Source organism: Cervus canadensis, chromosome 4 (assembly GCF_019320065.1).
Source record: "Cervus canadensis isolate Bull #8, Minnesota chromosome 4, ASM1932006v1, whole genome shotgun sequence".
Classification (NCBI taxonomy): Eukaryota; Metazoa; Chordata; class Mammalia; order Artiodactyla; family Cervidae; genus Cervus; species Cervus canadensis.
In genome coordinates, this window is record NC_057389.1 from 24,291,931 (window position 1) to 24,309,848 (window position 17,918).

Consider the following 17,918-nt stretch of genomic DNA (forward strand, 5'->3'; position numbering starts at 1 on the left):
GTTGGTGGGAATGCAAACTAGTACAGCCGCTATGGAGAACAGTGTGGAGATTTCTTAAAAAACTGGAAATAGAACTGCCATATGACCCAGCAATCCCACTTCTGGGCATACACACTGAGGAAACCAGATCTGAAAGAGACACGTGCACCCCAATGTTCATCGCAGCACTGTTTATAATAGCCAGGACATGGAAGCAACCTAGATGCCCATCAGCAGATGAATGGATAAGGAAGCTGTGGTACATATACACCATGGAATATTACTCAGCCGTTAAAAAGAATTCATTTGAATCAGTCTAATGAGATGGATGAAACTGGAGCCCCTTATACAGAGTGAAGTAAGCCAGAAAGATAAAGAACATTACAGCATACTAACACATATATATGGAATTTAGAAAGATGGTAACGATAACCCTATATGCAAAACAGAAAAAGAGACACAGAAATACAGAACAGACTTTTGAACTCTGTGGGAGAATGTGAGGGTGGGATATTTCAAAAGAACAGCATGTATACTATCTATGGTGAAACAGATCACCAGCCCAGGTGGGATGCATGAGACAAGTGCTCGGGCCTGGTGCACTTGGAAGACCCAGAGGAATCGGGTGGAGAGGGAGGTGGGAGGGGGGATCGGGATGGGGAATACGTGTAAATCTATGGCTGATTCATATCAATGTATGACAAAAAACAATAAATAAATAAATAAATAAACAAAAAAAAACCCCATATCTTCAATGAGTGATGCTGAGAAAATGACACAACTATGTGTAAGAGAATGAAATTAGAACATTCTTTAACATCATATACAAAAATAATGTCCAAATGGATTAAAGACCTAAATGTAGGACTGGATAACATAAAGCTCCTAGAGGCAAATATAGGTAGGGCACTCTTTGACATGAATTGCAGCAATATCTTTTTGGATCTATCTTCTAGCATAATGGAAATAAGAATAAAAATAAACTGGTAGGGTGTAAGTAAGTTTAAAATTTTTACACAGTAAAGTAAACCATAAACAAAATCAAAAGACAACCCTTAGAAAGGTTGAAAATATAATATTTGCAAAGATATCAATTGCTAAGGGATGGATGAGCAAACTTTACATACAGTTTATATGGCTCAATATTAAAAAAAACAAAGAGCCCAATCAAAAAAATGGCAGAAGATCCAAATAGACATTTCTTCAAAGGAGACATACAGATGGCCCAAAATCTCATAAAAAGATGCTCAACTTTGGTAATTATTAGAGAAATGGAAATCAAAACTACAATGAGGTGTCACCTCACACTACTCAGAACATTTATTATTTGTAGACTTTTTGATGATGTAAAAGCTTACAAATAATAAATGTTGGAGAGGAACCCAACCCAGTAAAGAAAAAGGAACACTTCTTCACTATTGTGAGTATAAATTGGGACAGCAGCTCTAGAGAACAGTATGGAAATTTCTTAAAAAGCTAAAATAGAGTTACCGATTGATCCAACAATCCTACTCCTGGCTGTACATTTGGAGAAAACTATAATTCAAAAAGATACATTCACCTCAAGTTCATAGTGCTACTACTTACAATAACCATGATATGGAAGCAACCTAAGGGTCCATCAACAGATGAATGGATAAAAATATGGTATATATTAACAATGGACTATTACTGAGTCATAGAAAATAATGAAAGTGTCATAACAGCTACATGTATGTAGTTAGAAATTATCATACTAAGTGAAGTAAATTAGAAACAGAAAGATATATATCATATGATATTGCTTATATATGGAGTCTAAAAATGATACAAATGAACTTAGTTACAACATAGAAATAGATTCACAAGCATAAAACACAAATTTATTGTTACAGAAGGCAAAATGGGGGGAAAGGATAAATTAGGAGTGTGGGGTTGAAATTTGAACTCTGCAATATGTAAAATAGGTAACCAACAAGGATATACTGTGTAGCACAGGAAAATATTCTCAATATCTTATCTTGGAATAACTAATAATGGAAGAGAATATTAGAAAAGAATATATATATACACTTGTATACATGTTTTATATATATATATATATATATATATGCATATTTAACTGCATCTCTTTGTTGCACAGCTGAAACTAACACACATTGCTAAAATATATTTGCTCCTTGGAAGAAAAGTTATGACCCATCAAGACAACATATTAAAAAGAAAAGACATCACTTTGCTGACAAAGGTCCAACTAGTCAAAGCTATGGTTTTTCCAATAGTCATGTACAGATGTGAGAGTTGGACCATAAGGAAGGTTGAGCACCAAAGAATTGTTGCTTTCAAACTGTGGTGCTGGAAAAGACTCTTGAGAATCCCCTTGGACATTCCAAGATCCAACCAGTCAATCCTAAAGGGAATCAACCCTGATTATTCCCTGAAAGGACTGATGCTGAAGCTGAAGCTCCAATACGTTGGCCACCTGATGTGAAGAACTGACTCATTGGGAAAAAATCCCCAATGCTGGGAAATATTGAGGGCAGTAGGAGAAAGGGGTGACAGAGGATGAGATGGTTTTATGGCATCACCAACTCAGTGCACGTAAGTCTGAGTAAATTCTGAGACATAGTGAAGGACAGGGAAGCCTGGTGTCCTGCAGTTCATGGGGTTGCAAAGAGTCAGACTTGTTGTTGTTCAGACTTAGTGGCTGAAAAACAACATTACAACATTATAAATCAAGCATATTTCAATAAATTAAAAAAATACAAATAGAAAAAAAGAAGTTTAAAAAAATCAACTTTTCTCCACAAAAATCAATGTCAATGAGACTTGACAATGTCAAGAGATCTAGAAGACAGGCCCCTAACTGGGAGTAAATATTTGCAAAAACATATCTGATGAAGGACTGTTATTTAAAATGTTCAAAGAACTCTCAAATCTCAGTAATAAGAAAACAAACAAAATGATTGAGAAATAAGCCATAACAGACACTTCATCAAAAAAGATAAACAAATGTCAAGTAAGCATAAGAAAAAATATTCCACATCATTTTTCACCAGGGAAATGCAAATCCAAAAATCAGTAACATACCAGTACACAGCTGTTTTAATGCCACAGATCCAAACACTGATGACACCAAATACTGGCAAGAATGTGAGCAAAAGAAACTCTTATTCATTGCTGATGGGATTGCAAAATAGTACAGCTCTTTTGGAGAACAATTTGGCAGTTTCATTAAAAAAAAAACAAGAACTGAACACACTGTTACCATATGATTCAGCAGTCTTACTCCCTCATACTTACCCAATGGAGTTGAAAACTTAGATTTACATGAATATTCATGGTAGCTTTATTTATAATTGCTAATACTTGAATGCACCCAAAGTGTCCTTTAGTACATAAATAAATAAATATATATATAAAAGCTCTGTATATTTCAGAAAATGTAATAATATTCTGTAATGAAAGAAATTGAACCACCAGGTCATGGAACGATGTGGAAGAACCTTAAGCTCCTATTACTGAGTAAAAGAAGGCAATCTGGAGAGTCTACATACTATATTACACCAATTATGTGACTTTCCATGCAAGGCAGCACTGTACAGACTCTAAAATGATGAGTGGTTGTCAGGTGTTGGGTGCAAAGGATGAATATGTGGAGCACAAAGGATTTCTTCAGAAGTCAAAATACTCTGTTTGATATTACAATGATAGCTACATGTCATTAGATATTTGTCCAAATCTATGGAATGTACAACACTGAGAGTGAACCTTGGTGTAATGTGTAGACTCTGAGTGATTATGATGTATCAGTGTAGGTTCATCAGTTCTAACAAACTTGCCATTCTGGTGGGACAGTAGTTAGGAAGTTTTGAATCAAGTACACACTGCTATATTTAAAATGGATAACCAACAAAGTCCTTTTTTATAGTACAGGGAACTCTGCTCAATGTTATATAACAGCCTGAATGAGAGGAGAGTTTGGGATAGAATGGAAACATGCATATGTTTGGCTGAATCTCTTTGCTATCCACTTGATTTTACCACAACATTGTTAACTGGCTATATGACAATATAAAGTAAAAAGTTAAAAATTTTACTGGAATCATAATTGTTGAGAAATACACATTGCCAATATTCATATCTATGTATACCCCTTTACAATTTTAAGAAACAATTTTATGAAAATATTTTGTGTGGGAAAATGAATAGTGGTCAAAATAGAGGGATGGATTTCCATTTTACTTCTGATGAGGTGTCAACACAATTTTATTTCTAAGTTTGAATTTATCATTAAATATTTCAGTAAGAAAGTTTTCTAAGATTAAAAGACTAGCACCTATGGAAACATTGTCCAGTTTAAGACATGAAATTTGTATATCTTCTTCATTAACCATTATCAAGTTTATATTTATCTTTATTTACCAGATATGTATTTTTACTAAGCAATATAAAATATTTTTGAATGGTTTAAACTACTTTTTACCTGAGAAGTTTACTGATATTGATATGTATCATCCTAGATCATTCATTTTTATTGTCTACTGTATGAATATAGCACTATTACTTTAGTAATTATGAATTATTATATAAATATATTTTTATATTTTAAACCATTTTAGTATACTTGTCCTCTTGAGACAAGTATTTATTTGATGTTTCTCTATAAATAAATTTGTTTAATATAGGGTAGGCACATCTTCAACTTACTTGCTCTTCAAAGTGTTTATGCTAATTTAATTTCTATCATTATATATGAGTTATTGTTTAACGTTCTTAACATTCTTCAGAGAAATGCAGACCAAAACCACAATGATCTGTCACCTCACACATATCAGAATGGCTATCATCAAAAAGATCATAAATAACAAATGTTGGCAAGGATGTGAAGCAAGAGTAACCTTAGTACACTGTTGGTGGAAATGTAATTTGGTGCATCCACTGTGGAAAACAGTACAGAAGTTTCTCAAAAAACTAAAAATAGAATTACTATATTACCCAGCAACTCCACTCCTGGGTATATATAACAACAAAACAAAACAAGACAGTAATTCTAAAAGATACATTCACTCCAGTGTTCATGGTAGCATTATTTGCAATCATCAAGATATGGAAGCAACTTAAGTGTACACACACACACACCAAAATATTACTCAACTATAAAAAAGGAAAAATTTATTGCCATTTACAGCAGCATGGATGGAGTGGAGGGCATTATGTTAAGTGAAATAAGTCAGATTGAGAAAGATGTATGATAGCACTTTTATGTCATCTAAAAAATACACAAACTAGTGAATATTAAAAAAACAAAAAAGCCAACTCATTGATATAGAGAACAAATTAGTGGTGTAGTGGGGGATGGCAATATCATGGTGGGGGAGTAGAAATCTCAAACTACTAAGTATAATATAGGATGCAAGATGTATTATACAATATGGGTATATTAATATGGATGTAATAATATATAACCAAATGGTGTGAGCCTTTAATAATTATATAATTTTTAAAAATATATTTAAAAAGTTATTATTTATTGATCTTACCAATACAATGTAATGTTAAATTTTATATTTATCCAAGTAAAATGGATGAGATATCTCAATAATGTTTTACTTTGCAATTTAAAGTAGTGGGGAGGTTAACATTTTATCATATATAGTCAGTCCTCCACATCCATGGATGTGAACATATGGATAAGGAGGACCCATTGTCTTCCTTGTGCTTCACCATTTTCTATAAAGGACTTGAGCATCTGTAGGTTTCAGTGCCCATTGGTTCCAGGAGAAACCAATACCCAAGAATAACTAGGAAAGTCTATATGTATATATTTACTTATCATTTTGTTATTTTCTTCTATAATGTTTCTGTTTATATCTAAGCCACTTTTTTTCTGTGCCGTTTTTTTAAAGTTTTGTAGGAATTCTTGATGCTTTTGGATGGTATTCTTTTTTGCATACCTATATGGCTCGTGTTTCTTGGTTTAATTAACTGAATCTTCTGATGAGAATTTTTTAATGCAGATGAATTAATCTCTCCCCTTATTTCTTGTTTAAGAACTCCCTCCTTATCTTGAAGTTTAATATATTTTAAAGACAGTCAGGAGAGCACAGTGAAGGCCACACTCATACCTTTCCCTTATCCCATGAGAGACAATCACTAATGTAAGTTGGATGTAATCACTAGCCTCAACACACTGCTTTCATTGATTTTCCAATAAGACTTAAAGAAGAGACTTCTTTTTTTTTCCCCCACAGAGATTACTTTAACTTTTCCCCTTACTGAGCCAAATTATTTAGTTTGTACCACAGTCTTTATTTATCACTTCTTCATGGTTCCTATCTACTGCCAATGCAGTCACAAATCATAACAGTTAATGGTTGCTTCTCTGTATTTCTGGATATTTATTGGTTTTGCCTAGGAACAACTTTTTACATTTCAAAAATAACGTGTTTCTGTTTTGTTTTAATAAAATCACCTCTTATAATGTCGTTTTTAAGACTTAAGCCTGAAATCTGTGGTAATTTTATAATTTGTAATACATATTTATATTTGTTTAATCAATATTAAATATTTCTAAGTATAAGTCAAAATGCAAACATATGCTTTCAGTTTATGTTATGTCTGTAATACTGACCCTCATTTCTGAAACCCCACTGCACAAATAAGTTATTTGGTTGTCGTTTCTTATGTTATTCTTAACTATTGAGTACCTTAAGTAACTTTTTGCTTGTCATTCATTGTTCTGCATGAGTTCTTTGTTGACTGATCTTTATTAGCATGGCTTTCTGACTTGATGCTCAGGTCTAGTCCTAGAAAAATCTACCTTAATGCTTTCACAGAACAGATTTTTAAATTACATGTGGTCATTTTCTCCCCATTAAGAAAAAATGTTTGAGCTGTAAGAGAGGAGATTTTTTAAAATGTACTCAGAAGTACACATCCTTATCCTCTTAATTTCTTTCATATTTAGCTTCTTGTTAAGATTATGTAGCTTAACATCCTATATATATATAGAAAGAAATTCCTATTCTCATCAGTATATGTATATATATATGTGTGTGTGTGTGTGTGTGTGTGTGTGTGTGAGTTCAATAAAATACCTAAAGGACTGCCAATGTAATTCTAGATGAAATTAAACTTATTTATTTAAATAATGATATAATTTATTCAAATAACCAATTAATGCATATCAGACTTAGTTCTGGCCATTCAGGGCCCATCCCTTTGTGATTAGTCCTATATATGATTGCATTTAATAATTCAATTATTTCATTCAATAAAGCTATTTTGTTCTTTGAAAGTACTACATAAGACTTAAAATATCTCAAAGGTGGATTTAATGTACAGCATAGCCTAGAAATACTTGGATCATGTGGCATATGTGTATACAACAGTAGGTGTATAGCCTGCTATAGATACAGGCTTATACAGAAAAAAGAAAAAGAGTATCATGTAAGATTATTTTGTAGCCTTAAAAGATACTGATGATGAATCTGGACAGTTTTTTCAAGGGAATATAACAAAGAAATATAATGGGATTTTTTGCCCTCTGTGTCCTTTATTTGTCATTCACTCAACATTTATTGAACAGCATAGGTTAAAGGCTAAATTAAATATGCTAATATTCATGAGAGACCCTAGCATCTATTTGGAAGAAATCATTTTGAATCAACCAAATAGATGTCATCACTGAGGTAGTGTTAATTTGTCATTCAAAAGGTGGAACAGAATGTATTAACGCAATTTACTTTGCTTCATTAACTATGCTATTGTCAACTGCAAGGATTAAGAAAAGAGAGAATTTTATTATGATTCTTGTATTATAGACTAAGTCACCTGATGGCAGGTGATATGCTATTGCCACAGAGAACAGTATAACTGTTATAAAATTGAGTGGTTGAATCCAGTTGTTAAATGTGTGTGTGTGTGTGTGTGTGTGTGTAATCAGAAATCTTGTGTAAGACCTTGAAAAATATGAGACAAATTCAAGGGAGGAGACCCAGAGCTAGCTATATGCATTATGAGATCCTTTTGCATACACATGATAGTTAAAGCAACAGGAAATTATATAGGAAAAAGTAGAAAAAGAGAGAAGTAATAGACTTGGTGGTACTCCAGCATTTTAAAGTTGGATAAAGGACCGTGAAGTGTGAAAGTCCCTCAGTTGTGTCTGACTCTTTGCAACCCCATGGACTATACAGTCCATAGAATTCTCCAGGCCAGAATACCGGAGTGGGTAACCTTTCCCTTCTCCAGGGGATCTTCCCAACCCAGGGATTGAACCCAGGTTTCACACACTGCAGGCAGATTCTTCACCAGCTGAGCCACAAGGGAAACCAAGAATACTGGAGTGGGTAGCCTTTCCCTTCTCCAGCGGATCTTCCCAACCCAGGAATTGAACCAGGGTCTCCTGCATTTCAGGCAGATTCTTTACCAACTGAGTTATCAGGGAAGCCAGATAAAGGATAAAGACTCAGCAAAAAAGACAGAATGTGTGCTTCCAGTGCAATTGTAGATGCCAGTATAGGAGAATAATTCCAAAAGGAAAAAAAAAATTCTGATGTTAATTGAGAACAGAGAAGTGATCATGTATTTTTGAAAGACTAAATTTTGGAAGACATTGACGGGTACAGTTTGATTGGAATGGTGTGAATATAAGTCAGACATCTGTAGGTTGAAGGCTCAACAATGGTGACAATAACAAAGAAAAGTGTTTTCTTTTTTCTTTTCGTCAAAAAGAGAGGAAGGAAATAGAGGAAAAGTATTTTTAAGAGGTAAAAACAAGAGCACATTTGTTTGCACTTATATATGAAAACATGAAGAGGAGGGATTAATATAAATGAAAACCTATTTAAATAACATGTAATTAAGTAACATACACATACATAAAAATAGATGTAAGTCTATATATGACTGTGCAGATACATCACAGAATTTTTTACCAACTGAACAAACTATGTGACCAACATTTAGATCAATAAAAGAAACTTACAAGAATACCAAAAACCACTTGAATTTTTCCATTTTCTTATCCCTTTTACCCAGGTTAACCAAACATTGTGATGTACAGAGGCATAGTTTAATTTTTTGTTATGCTATGTTTTATTCCATCATTTTAATATGCCATGACTTATATATCCATTCAACTTGATATAATTTTGTTAAGAATCCTGTTTGTGGTTATTCTGAATAGTACAGTCATGTAACAAAAATATATAATTTCTAAAATTAAAATAATTTGTAATGCAACAAAAATTATGAAGTAATTAGGACAAGTATAGAAAAATATTTATAAAACAACCCAGGAAAAAAAAAAACAGAAAACTTCTAAAATATTGTTCAGAAAATTTGTAGGAAGAAAGTCTCAATATTATTAAAATACCATTTCTTCCTCAAATTGACTTATATGCCCAATGCAATACTAATCAAGTCCTAGTATTCTTTTTTCTAAAGAAATTCACAAACTTACTTAAACATTTATTTTTACTATAAATCAAAAGTCGGTTATTTCCTTTCAGTAGATGAGGAAAAAGAGCACTTTTGATTAGTTTGTGAATTACAAGCACTATGCTAAAAGAGAAAAAATACTCAGGTTTTACAGGAAGATGTGGCTACAACAGTATTTAAATGCTTCATTTTAGTTAGGATTTGACTCTCCTTTAGGGTATTTCTATATTTTAAATTGTAATTTGCCATCAAAGTAAGTCTTGTATATTAATGAATCGATTATATTGCACTTCTGATGCAATAATCTTAGAGGAAATACAACAATGCAAATAATCCAATTCAAAAGCAGGAAGAGGATAGAAACTTTGTCATGTGCTTTGATATCATGGACACTTCTTAAGCTATTGGACAATAGATATACCCATTTGAATGCAGAGTTCGAAAGAGTAGCAAGGAGAGATAAGAAAGCCTTCCTCAGTGATCAGTGCAAATAAATAGAGGAAAATGATAAAGTGGGAAAGACTAGAGATCTCTTCAAATTAGAGATACCAAGGGAACATTTCATGCAAAGATGGGCTCAATAAAGGACATAAATCATATGGACCTAACAGAAGCAGAAGATATTAAGAAGAGGTGGCAAGAATACATAGAAGAACTGTACAAAAAAGATCTTCATGACCCAGATTAATCACAAAGGTGCGATCACTCACCTAGAGCCAGACATCCTGGAATGTGAAGTCAAGTGGGCCTTAGGAAGCATCACTATGAACAAAGCTAGTGGAAGTGATGAAATTCTTGTTGAGCTATTTCAAATACTAAAAGATGATGCTGCAAAAGTGTTGCACTCAATATGCCAGGAAATTTGGAAAACTCAGCAATGGCTACAGGACTGGAAAAGGTTAGTTTTCATTCCATTCCCAAAGAAAGGCAATGCCAAAGAATGTCCAAACTACTGTACAATTATAGAGAAGGAGAAGGGGATGACAGAGGATGAGATGGTTGGATGGTATCATCGATTCAATGGACATGAGTTTGAGTAAGCTCCGGGAGTTGGTGATGAACAGGGAAGACTGGCATGCAGCAAAGAGTCAGATACAACTGAGTGAGTGGACTGAACACCAATTTTATAAAACATACTGATATTCAAAATGATGTGTTTGACCTTCTATGGTATAAGAAATTTGATGGTCAACAACTACAATAAATTTATGACCAATAAGTGTACTTACAGAGCTTTTGTCATCAGTTATTTATATCCCAAAGGTGAATGACCTTAAGTCCCATGAATACACCTATCTTGCCAAGAAAGGGATGACTGAGTGATGTTCCCCTTGGTACTTCTTCTTCCTTTATATTTAATTGTCCAATACTTTTACTAAATTTTCCTATTGAGTATGTTGTTAAACACTGAGTTTGGCTGGGCCATTTAAGTAGTTTAGAGGAATTGGGGATATGCCATTCTTTCCATGCTAATGATTCCTTTGATTATTGAGAGGTCATATAAAACATTCAGTAATTACTGCAGTTTAGATAATGTACTTTACAAACTGAATTGGAGAGATTTCAGAGTAAATATGTAACTAAAGCTAACACAACAAACACATAACATTGAAAAAGTGGATGATTAAGTCTAAACTAAGCATACTATTGACTTCATTTTACCAGATTTATTTTATCTTTGTTAAAAATATTTTAAGTTACTGAATTTGTAATACACAGCAGATCAGCAAAAACCACATTTGCCATTCTTTATACCTATGTATGAAGTTTACATTTCATTGAAATTGTTTTATTAAAATCATTAGTTTTCATAGGTTATTCCCACAATAATAATGTTGATATTGTTCCTGATTTTTAAAAAATGTTTAATAAAGTTTTAGTATTAGACACTTTGAAGTTATGAAAAATACTTATCTAAAACACAAGGAGAAGTAAATTACTCTTTTGGAATATTAACAAAAATATTGGAAGCAACAGGGTGTATTTTATCATTGTCATCAACAAGAAAAGGATTAATTGCTGTGAGGTATGCTATACTACCTTGTAGGGTACAAATTACATTTTTCAAACCTCAGAACCTTAATCAAAAACAAGATTTGAGCCGGTATTAATCTACAGCCGCCAGCGGCAGCCCTTCCATGGCAAAAGACTGCAAGGTCAGCAGTGTGAATTTCTGCAAAGAGGGGAACATACTTATCAGGAGACTATATCTGGTAAGGTAAAAATGCAAGGACAGTGTGCAAATCAAGACTGTGCTCAAAGAAGAGGCACACGGAGGTGCTCAGTCTAACTCTCTGCAACCCCATGGACTGGAGCATGCCAGGCCTCTCTGTCCATTACCAACTCCCAGAGTTTACCCAAACTCATGCCCATTGAGTTGGTGATGCCATCCAACCATCTCATCCTCTGCCATCCCCTTCTCCTCCCACCTTCAATATTTCCCAGCATCAGGGTCTTCTACAAGGAGTCATTTCCTAGCATCAGGTGGCTGAAATATAGGAGTTTCAGCTTCAACATCAGTCCTTCCAATCAACACACAGGACTGATCTCCTTTAGGATGGACTGATTGGATTTCCTTCCATCCAAGGGACTCTCAAGAGTCTTCTCCAACTCCACAGTTCAAAAGCATCAATTCCTCGGTGCTCAGCTTTCTTTACAGTCTAACTCTCACATCCATACATGATTACGGGAAAAACCATAGCCTTGACTAGACGGACATTGTTGGTAAAGTAATGTCTCTGCTTTTTAATATGCTGTCTAGGTTGGTCATAACTCTTTCCAAGGAGTAAGCATCTTTTAATTTCATGGCTGAAGTCAACATCTGCAGTGATTTTGGAGTCCCCAAAATAAAATTTGCCACTATTTTCACTGTTTCCTCATCTTTTTTCACTCACCCCATGAAGTGATGGGACCTGATGCCATGATCTTAGTTTTCTGAGTGTTTAGTTTTAAGCCAACTTTTTCACTCTCTTCTTTCATTTTCATCAAGAGGCTCCTTAGTTCCTCTTCACTTTCTGCCATAAGGTGGTGTCATCTGCATATCTGAGGTTATTGATATTTCTCCTGGCAATGTTGATTCCAGCTTGTGCTTCTTCCAGCCCAGCATTTCCCATGATGTACTCTGCATATGAGTTAAATAAGCAGGATGACAATATACAGCCTTGAAATAGTCCTTTACATATTTGGAACCAGTCTGTTGTTCCATGTTCAGTTCTAACTGTAGCTTCCTGAACTGCATACAGATTTCTCTAGAGGCAGGTCAGATGGCCTGATATTCCCATCTCTTTCAGAATTTTCCACAGTTTATTGTGATCCACACAGTCAAAAAGTTTGGCACAGTCAATAAAGCAGATATAGATGTTTTTCTGGAATTTTCTTTCTTTGTTGATGATCCAGTGGATGTTGGCAATTTGATCTCTGGTTCCTCTGACTTTTGTAAAACCAGCTTGAACATCTGGAAGTTCACGGTTCACGTATTGTTGACATCTGGCTTGGAGAATTTTGAACGTTACTTTACTAGCGTGTGACATGAGTGCAATTGTGCGGTAGTTTGAGCAATCTTTGGCGTTGCCTTTCTTTGGTATTGGAATGAAAACTGACCATTTCTAGTCCTGTGGCCATGGCCACATTTTCCAAATCTGCTGGCATGCTGAGTGTATCACTTTCACAGCATCATCTTTTAGGATTTCAAAGAGCCCAGTGGGAATTTCATCACCTCCACTAGCTTTGTTTGTAGTGATGCTTCCTAATGCTCACCTGACTTCACATTCCAGGATGTCTGGCTGTAGGTGAGTGATCACACCATCGTGATTTTCTGGGTCATAAATATCTTTTTTTGTACAGTTCTTCTGTGTATTCTTGCCACCTCTTCTTAATATCTTCTGCTTCTGTTAGGTCCATACCATTTTTGTCCTTTATTGTGCCCATCTTGACATGAAATGTTCCCTTGGTATCTCTAATTTTCTTGAAGATATCTCTAGTCTTTCCCATTCTATTGTTTTCCTCTGTTTCTTTGCACTTATCACTGAGGAAGGCATTCTTATCTCTCCTTGCTATTCTTTGGAACTCTACATTCAAATGGGTATACCTTTTCTTTTCTCCATTGCTTTTCACTTCTCTTCTTTTCACAGCTATTTGTAAGGCCTCCTCAGACAGCGATTTTGCTTTTTTGTATTTCTTTTTCTTGGGAATGACATGCATTTCTTCTCCTTTAACAGTCATGACTCTCTTCTCCTTAAAAACTTTCTTTAACCAATCCCACTCTTGATTGTTCAGTTTCACAAAACTTTCACCCATTCCAGTGAATCTGGAAGCTATAAAGCTCAATCTTTCTGTGCTCATAGCTTGGCTAGCACATACACACTTTTCTCTGCTTATTGTGTGTCTGGGCTTCATAGTTGTGCTGAGACTGCTGGACAGAACAGTGTCAGGATCATTGTTATCACTGTGATCCCATGGAGCCATGCGCACTGGTATAGCCACCTATATTAGTGTTGTTGTTTTTATTTCTTTTTTTACTTTTTTTTTTTTTGGAGTATAGTTGATTTCCAACATTTATTAGTTTCAGGCATGCAGCAAGGTGAATCAGTTATACATATATCCACTGTTTTTTAGATTCCTTTCCCATAGAGGCCATTACAGAGTATTGAGCAGAGTTCTCTGTGCGATACAATAGGTCCTTTTATTTATCTTTTTTTTTCCATTTATTTTTATTAGTTGGAGGCTAATTACTTTACAATATTATAGTGGTTTTTGCCATACATTGACATAAATCAGCCATGAATTTACATGTGTTCCCCATCCCGATCCCCTCTCCCACCTCCCTCCCCATCCCATCCCTCCGGGTCTTCCCAGTGCACCAGTCCTGAGCACTTGTCTCATGCATTCAACCTGGGCTGTTGATCTGTTTCACCCTTGATAGTATACTTGTTTCAATGCTGTTGTCTCAGAATATCCCACCCTCACCTTCGCCCACAGTCTAAAAGTCTGTTCTGTACATCTATGTCTCTTTTTCTGTTTTGCATATAGGGTTATCGTTACCATCTTTTTAAATTCCATGTATATGTGTTAGTATACTGTATTGGTCTTTATCTTTCTGGCTTACTTCACTCTGTATCAGGGGCTCCAGTTTCATCCATCTCATTAGAACTGATTCAAATGTATTCTTTTTAATAGCTGAGTAATATTCCATTGTGTATATGTACCACAGCTTCCTTATCCATTCGTCTGCTGATGAGCATCTAGATTGCTTCCATGTCCTGGCTATTATAAACAGTGCTGCGATGAACACTGGGGTGCATGTGTCTCTTTCAGATCTGGTTTCCTCGGTGTGTATGCCCAGGAGTGGGATTACTGGGTCATATGGCAGTTCTATTTCCAGTTTTTTAAGGAATCTCCACACTGTTCTCCATAGTAGCTGTACTAGTTTGCATTCCCACCAGTATTGTGTATATTCAAATTTAATTTCTTTGTTTTCTCAAATATATTTTAGTCTCAACCTGTTCACTATTTTTATTACTTCTCTACATATGAGAATTTTTTTCTTTTGATACACTTTGGTGATTTTATTGTCTCATTACCTCATGTGGTTTTCTCAGCAACATGATTTATAACAATTAATAGCCTACCCATTTTTTAACAAATCATTTGAATCCAATTGTTGCTCTATTTTTCATTTAAAATTATTCTCAATGTTATTATGACATTAAATCATCACTTATTAGTAAATTTTTTCTATACAAAATTAACCCTTAAGAGTTCACTTATAATAAGGGTTCACTTATGCTAGTCTTTATATTTCCACATGTATTTAAGAAATATTCCTAGAAGATAATTTTCTCCAACACATATTTCCTTGACTCCTTTTTGTACATTTTGATTGATATTCAGTGTAAAAGAGATCTAAATATGTATAAACCTCATTTTAAGAAAGTACATAATTTAAGATAATTTTTAAAAAAGGCTTTCTAGTAAATCATATCTATGTCTCTTTTCAATTTTTAAAGGAAGTACACACTTGATTTATTAGATTGAAGAGACCAAGCAGGTACATTTAATATTGGGCTAAATCAATGAAATATGTTGATAATGCTTTGCACAATTTCAGATTACTTCATATACCCCACTTTTAAAAACTTCAATCTGAAAATTCCTGTAGTTTTCCTGAGCATTATTTGATTATAGTGATTGTCCCCATTATTTTCTTAATTTTTCTAATATCTTTTGAAATATTTTCAGACAAAGATCTTGGTTTTCCTTTCTTCATTGCTGTACTTGATCTTTTCTTTTAGGGACATTTTCTTTATTTCTATTTATTCAGGTCATCTTTCATGACCTGAGATCTCTTTGAGATCTCTCAAAAATCTTAACATTTTCATTGATATAATCATTAAAATTTTGTGATAATTACATTTCAAAGGACTATATAGTTTGTTATTACAAATGAATGCTTTATTTCAAAGCACCTAATTGGATGTGTGTATGTGTGTGTGTGTGTGTGTGTGTATGTGTATAAGAGAGAGACAGAGAGAGAGAGAGAGGAAGAAAAAAGAGAAAGCTTTCTGATTCTTGTATCTCTAGTGTTTTAATTTATTTTTCCTAGTCCTCTTAATTTTAAAAAATATTATTGGTGTTTCCTAATCTTCCAATTGTCAAACAATTTTCTTCAAATATTTCTTAAACTCTGTTTGTTACTTTATTACCCCTGGAAATATTTTCTTTAAAATTTGTGATCTCTTAAGGGTATCTTCCAGATTCTCATTTTTCATTACTTAATATTTTTCTTATAATAGATCTCAGTGTCCAAGCATTGTCACTAAAGTTGGAATCTGAATTTTGCTCATCTTAACCATTTATCAGCTGTGGTATCTTAATGAAATCATTATAATTTAGGGAGCACATTCCTTCTTTAAAAAAAATATCAATACCCACACAGAAGCTGTCAGAGCTAAAAGAGAAATACAAAGAAATATGCAAATATAAAGAAATATAGTTGTAAGTAATCAATGAATTTGAGGTATTGTTTAATCAACACTGTAAAACAGTGAACACCAACACTAACCAGCTTTAATATTTACCTCGTATCAAAGGCCTGATAATGAAATCTATGACTGGTGTTGGAGAAGACTCCTGAGAGTCCCTGGACTGCAAGGAGATCCAACCAGTCCATCCTAAAGGAGATCAGTCCTGGGTGTTCACTGGAAGGACTGATGTAGAAGCTGAAACTCCAATATTTTGGCCATCTGATGCTAAGAACTGACTCACTGGAAAAGACCCTGATGCTGGGAAAGATTTAGGGCAGGAGGAGAAGGGGATGACAGAGGATGAGATGGTTGGATGGCATCATTGACTCGATGGACGCAGGTTTGGGTGGACTCCAGCAGCTGGTGATGGACAGGGAGGCCTGGCGTGCTGAGGTTCATGGGGTCACAAAGAGTCGGACACAACTGAGCTATTGAACTGAACTGAACTGAATGAAGTATTACCTCAATATAATTTATGTGCATATTTGGATTGAAATTCAAGATAGCTATCTATGTGGGAAAAATTATGCTCACTTTTATTCTAAAGTTGTAATTTATCTTTTGAAACTTTTGCAGGGAAGAGTTTTATCTTTCTCTTCTAAATTATGAGAGACTTGCATACAGATTCACTCTATGAAAAATCAGTGGCTTGAAAATTACATGGTTTAAAGACATTTTTATTTTTAATAACAGTATATGAATCTTGAATATATTTTGCAAAAGTATATATTTATACAGATTAGTTTCTCAAGCTAAGTATGGGATATTTCCTATTGAAGGATGTTGAGAGGTGAGGGGCTGGCTCTCATTTTTAAATAGCAGAAACCGCTATTATCTGACCTGCCCAGGGTTGTTAAATACTACATGCTGTGCAGTTGATCTCCCTCTCACAACAGGAAATCTTGTTTTCTGTAAAGTTTATACTTGAAGTCCAACAGAAAGTCCAAAATATTTATAGAAAAATGTAGAATTGTGAGCAACCAAAATAAATGATATCACTGATAGGAAGTCTCAAACAGTCTTGCCATGACATATATGTCTTGTTGTTGTTGTTGTTTAGTCACAAAGTCATGCCTGACACATTTGTGTCCCTGTGGGCTGTAGCCAGCCAGATTCCTCTTTCCATTTGATTGCCCTGGCAAGAATACTGGAATGGGTTCCCATTTCCTTCTCCAGGAGATCTTTGCAACCCAGGGATCGAACATATGTCTCCTGCATTGGCAGGCAGATTCTTTAATACTGATTTCTTAGATAGCCTGATGTCTTAGACAATTTGAAGGGCCAAAGGTAGATCATATACAGCTTAGATTTAGATCATGTCAAATATGGTGAAAAAGGAAGGTGACTGATTCGCACTGAGAAATCCCTTTGTCGGGCAAATAAGGTAAACATAGAATTTGAGAAAAATATGGAACATACTGTTTGATGCTATAAAGATGAGATAAAGAATGAAGCTATTGCTTGAAATTCCTGGTCAAGGAGCTTCATATC